This window comes from Thamnophis sirtalis, unplaced genomic scaffold (genome assembly GCF_051295495.1).
Source record: "Thamnophis sirtalis isolate CommonGarterSnake01/CBP01778 unplaced genomic scaffold, rThaSir2_p1.2 scaffold_2, whole genome shotgun sequence".
Taxonomy (NCBI): Eukaryota; Metazoa; Chordata; class Lepidosauria; order Squamata; family Natricidae; genus Thamnophis; species Thamnophis sirtalis.
The window spans coordinates 122,548,320-122,554,368 of NW_028261382.1; positions in this window are offsets into that span (position 1 = coordinate 122,548,320).

Consider the following 6,049-nt stretch of genomic DNA (forward strand, 5'->3'; position numbering starts at 1 on the left):
ATGGCAGCCGCACGTTTTAAAGTGGCCCGCACCTCTTCGCGGCAGGCTGTGCCTTCCCAAAGGCAAGAAAATCAGAAAAAAGCTTAACAACAAAAGAAACCGCCGCCAGCCGCCAGGAGCCTTGCCACCCTGCTGCGCTTTAAAGCTGACTCAGCAGCTCTCTGCTGCCATCCAAAGGCAGCGCGGCAAGCGGAGCACCACCACCACAACGCCTACCTCAGAGTCTCAAAGAGAAAGTCGACGACGGTGAAAACATTTTTTAAATCTAAATAGCCTACACTAATTAAGGACAACAAGGAAAAAGAAAAGGGGAATAAGTAGTAGGAGAGTCCAAGCCTAGGATAAATTAAACTGGAGCTCACAAAAACAAGTCCTGAACAGGCAGACTGAGGAAAAATTCTGGGGCCAAGCAACACCAGGAGGTGTGGCCAAGGAAAAAGATTCCTCAGTCCTACGGCAACCAGACTGATTTAACCCGTTGCTTGGACTCTCCAAACAGTGCACAGGAAAATTATCATGAGTTTTCTTTTGTTTTGCTCAGTATCTTCATTCTACAGCTTTTCTTTGGTTGATGGGTGCTTGGCTCTCAAGTGGCACAGTGGCCTAGTGATGAAGATTGAGAATTCAATCCTAGGCAGCAACAGACATTTATCAGGGCACAAAGAGAAAATATCTGCTGTGAATTTCATGTCAGGAAGGGCATCCAGCCAGTAAACGCTCAGCTTCACTCAGTCGCACCAATTCCACCCCAATAAAAGGGATTACAGGGTCATTTTTAAAAAAATGGATGTTTTGCTCTGACTCCTTTTTCTGCCCACTGCTACTGTTAAAATCTCATGATTTGCCTTGCCATATTTTACACATAATTGATTGGTACAAGATCTTTGTTGTAATTACGGTAGCATAGATAAATTCAGAGGCAACTGTCAACAGTCAATCAATAACTCTAATCCATTTTGCCATACCAGAAAAAGAACTGAAATAGCCAAAATAAATGGATGTAATCAATGCGTGCATAAAACTTTTTATCAGGCTAAAAAGAAACAAGAGATGGACTTTTTAAGAGAATGGTAACACAATTCAGCCAAATGGCCGCTTCTCCCAGTATTATAAACCTTATTTTATTTCAGTAGGACATTGCCTTTTTTAAAATGAATTGTGCAATTTAAGATGTCAAATATTCAGAATAAACTTAATCAATTGCACATGACTGCAGTAACGCTTTGTCAGCTATGTTCTCCAGTGAGCTGTTAATACAGATAAGTCCAACAGTAGAAAATAATCCCACTGTAGCATTCTCATTCTGAAGAGGCACAGAAAACCAAGCCTTTTTTCCACTTCTGAACTAGGGGAAAAAATATAATCTATGCTCCAAGCTGGATCAATTAAAACTCTGCTTAAGAAGCAAATGCAATTTTCAAAAGCTCTTATGGACTTGCATTTTATTGGTAAATAAAAGAGATCAGTCAACCGCAAGACAATTACAAGGTGATTATTTGCCCCTGAAGAAATGAAAATAGGTATAGAGCCGAAGAAAGAACAAAGATGAAAGCACTATGAGCCAAATTGCCTTTCGTTTTTTAAAAGTTGCACGTAAATACAGATCAGGTCTGCTGGCCAAACTTTTGCTCAAGTAGGAAAACAAGCAAGCAATCCCATTTTTCAAAGCGCTACTGAACAGCACCAGGGCTAGCTGATGGATGCAGATTTTTTCCCCTGTGATGTGGCATTTTAATGAGAAACTCTACTGAATGGCTGGTCAGACTTCAAAGGGAAATCTTATTCTTCATCCTGTTCAGCTGTTTTTCTTCAAAGGAAACAACTGTTCCCATTTTGCTGAATTAGAAGATCTCACCACAAATTTCTTACCTGCAACTGAAAAATGAGGGGCCACAATTGGGTCAGTTCACCCTAATTCAAGGAACAGAGCAATTTGCATCTTCTTTGGCTTCCTGCTCTTTGCATTGATTCCAATTGTAATTTTTAAAGAGGTACTACAAAAAAAGAAGTATGTTTTTTGGAGAAAGGGAGTTAAAACCAAAAATGCTTAATACAAACCACTGTATTGGATTTTACAGATTTAAATTAGCTGTTATCAGAGAAAGCCTATTAAAATCTATACAATCTACAACAATAAATAAGCAATTGGAAATTAGGAAAAGGGGTGAACTTTGTGGATCAATATCAAAATTCATCTATATTCATCTTCATGGCGTTTTTCAAGGTTTTCCTGTGTATTCTGATTTTGCACTTTTAAAAGATATTAAAGATCTGTGAACAGTGCAAAAAAAGGAAATTTAAAACTATCAAGCAATTAAGGTCAAAATTATATATAAGTAAATCTATATAAAAATCAGGTTAGTATTTAAAGATGGAATATTTAAGCATACCCAAAAATTGAAACTGAATGTCCATTCAAATACCAAAACAATACTCATTTTTTATTTTCCATATTTCATAGTATTTCAAGCAGACCCAATAAATCCAGGGTGCTGTATTTGTTGATCTCAATGGGCTTGCTTCAGGTATGACTGAATCTGGAGCCAATCCACAAAGAAATGCATGAGATTCTTATCATAAAATACTCATTTTTGATAAGATAAATTCACAGATGTAGCTATCAATGGCCTTTAATTTTCAAAGCTGAATACTGGATGTACATATGAAAAAACACATTCCTTCTCATTGCTGGTAGCCCAAAGAAACTGCATTCCCTTCCCCAATGAACTTTTGAACATTATACAATCATATACCGTGTTTTCCCCAAAATAAGACAGGGTGGGTCTTATTTTCTTTTGACCCCCGAAATAAGTGCTTGGCCTTATTTTCGGGAAGGTCTTATTGTTTTTGAGGTGCAGGAGGGGGCGAAGGTGGTTACCTCATGCTGTGACCCGTCAAAACCGCGGTCCACTAAAGCGCGCCCGATCAAAGTGCGTACCTGACGTCATCAGCAGCGCGACAAATAAAATTAAAAATAAATTAAATTAAAATTAAAATAAAATTAAAGCAAGCCGATTCACGTAAAGGTAAGGGTTAGGTTTAGGGTTAGGGTTAGGTTTAGGGTTACGTTAAGCGTTAGGGTTAGGTTAAGGGTTAGCGTTAGGTTTAGCGTTAGGTTTAGCGTTAGGTTAAGGGTTAGGTTTAGGGTTAGGTTGGGGGGGGTTAGGTTTAGATTTACGCGTTAATTTTAAGTTTACCGCTCACAGCGTGCTGTTTTTGTCGCGCTGTGATGACGTCACGTACGCGCTTTCGTCGAGCGCGCTTTAGTCTACCGCGGTTTTGTGGTGGAACCCCTCATGCTTGTTGCTGTGTTGCAATATTTTCGGGGATTATTTTAGCACATGCACTCAAAAGCCTGACTGGGCTTATTATCCGGGGAGATCTTATTTTCGGGGAAACAGGGTAGTTGGCACTGTTGGCAGAAAGCTGAACAAACCAAACACTCATTTTCATCTTGCAATGTTATTCTCAATTAACTAAACATCTAGTTTAGTTGCCAAAAAATATACTCTTGCCCAGGGCTGACTTATGTAAAGAGAAAGGTATTATAAGTGCTTCTCATTCTAGATAAATAAACGATAGTAATGGTAATTGTATCTTACTTCTATAAAGGTAATGGGACATTTTTATCACACTGGAAGACAGAAAGCTAGGTTAGAAGATGGCATTAACAATTCTTTCTGCAAAATCTCATTGTCATTCTCTCCCACAGCCTTTTATCTAACAAATGATGTGGCCCTGTCCTATATTTAAAAAAAAAACATAATAAAACATAAAAGAACATGCCATTATTTGTACAGAATATTTTATTGAGTCCAGGAATAAAAATACACGTAGTAGAATGTATACAAAAAATAGATTATTTGTCATAGGGAATGTCAGTTTCTCTGATCTGCTACAAGACAGTAACAAAGGTTTCAATAAGCAATCAATACGCTTTTGTTTAAAGTATTTACTGTTAAAGTTATAAATGCAGGAATGTAATGCATACAAAATTCATCATACTATAGTTAAAACAAAAACCATAGTGTATTGACAAAATTACTCCTTGTTCGGTTAGAATTCACCTTCGCATTTTTTAATGAAGAGTTTTATTCTGTAAAAATTAGGACTGGATGTCAAGTTAAGTATGCTAGACTGAATATTTGTATAAAAAAATCACCATAACAAATATACAAATGCAAAAAAACAACAACCCAACAGTAATGTAATAGTAATAGTACATGGATGTTAGTGTCCTACAATCAGCTTCACCATTTGTTTGTTATCATTAATGACCTAACAGAAGTGCCCAATGAAAATAATAAGACCGTAATTGTCAGGGATCTACAAATTCAATTGAGCAGTTAAGTTATAATGGGGAGGAGGCATCTAATCTAACCAAAATAAGGAATAAATAAGTGAATAAAACTGAGGGAAAGAGAAGATCCTTCTTCCCTCCAGTGAAAGTAGTGCCTGATATGTAATTCTGAGATTAGAACAAGCCTGCCGGGTAATGTTGCAAAGAACTGGAGATGGAATAGCCACAGGTCCAGAGTACCACACAAAAGGTCCCACTGGAAACCAACTTAAAACTTGTGCTTTTAATCGGTGGGAAGACTAGAATGAGTGGTGGGTGAAAAAGAAAGTGACAGGATAACAAGAAAAAACACTGGCAAGGTGCTTTATTTAAAAGGAAGAAAACAAAGCATTGTTTCTGCTTTTTGGTTGTTGCTCATTAGATTCTGAACTCTACAGCAATGATGGTGACCACATGCATCTATCTTTGAGTCAGTGTTGGCTCTTAGAGACAGCCTGGAGATGTCCCTATAGTTTTCTTGGCAAGATTTTAGAAGAGGTTTGCCACTGCCTCCTTTCTAGGGCTGAAAATGAGGGACTAGTCCAAGATCACCCATCTGGCTTTTTGTGATAAGATGAGACTAGAACTCCCCATCTCTCTCTTTCTAGTCTGGTATCTTATCCACTATGAAAAAGTGGCTCCCAACAGTGGGGACTACAGTTCATGAATTCTGACCATAGGTGAAAAATGAGCTGTAGTGATACAGTGGTTAGAATGCAATATTGCAGGCTAAATCTGCCCACAGCCAGGACTTTGATCCTGACTAGCTCAAAGTTGACTCAGTCTTCCATCCTTCTAGGTCGGTAAAATGAGGACCCAGATTATTGGAGACAATACTGTATGCTGACATTTGTAAATCACTCACAGTGTTGTAAAGCACTAGTATGTTAAGTGCTATTGCTAAAGGTGAAAATTACAGATTGACAAGCTCTAACACGAGTAGCAGTCTGCATTTTTATTCCAAAATGTGAAACAGCCATGAAAGAAGCAAACTGTAAACAGCACGGCAAATAATAGGTTTTGCATCCTTTTGTTACTTAGGAAAAATACGTGATGGCCAAAAGTATATATAATATTAACACTTCCTTAGCGTAACTGCTGTGCAAACCCATCTTTAGCATCATGGGACTGAGAAATGAGGATGTCCTTCAGGAGAGAGGACTGGGAACAATAATAACCTCTGACAGTAGCAACACTGGCAATGCTGGTATCTGTACCAGATCCAAATCCAAAAATCTGAAATTCTTTTTCCCAGGCTTTCTGCATTAAGTTTCCGTACATCAGTGTTTCTCAAGCTGAGCAACTTTTAAGTTGTCTGGGAATCCAACTACAGGAATCCTGGGAGTTGACGTTCACACATGTTAAAGTTGCCAAGGTTGACAAACACTGGCATACGATGTAAGCTATTCACTGACACAATCTCTTCATAGTTTATGTCTGCCCTTTCTTCCATCCCTTTGCCAGGTATCCTACAATCTCCCACATTATCTCCATGGTATCTAAACAAGTGTGCCCAGCAGGTTCTCCCTAAGGAATTTCCACCCTGAAGATTGTTTAGATGTGGCCATGGACATCCACCGAGGCTTTTTTCCCTTATCAAAATGACAAAACCACTGTCGTGTCATCAGGTCAGTCCATTTCATAATGTGTATCCAAAAAGGGTGCCATTTGTGCCATGACAACATGATGCTACTTTGCTGATTGGCCCAC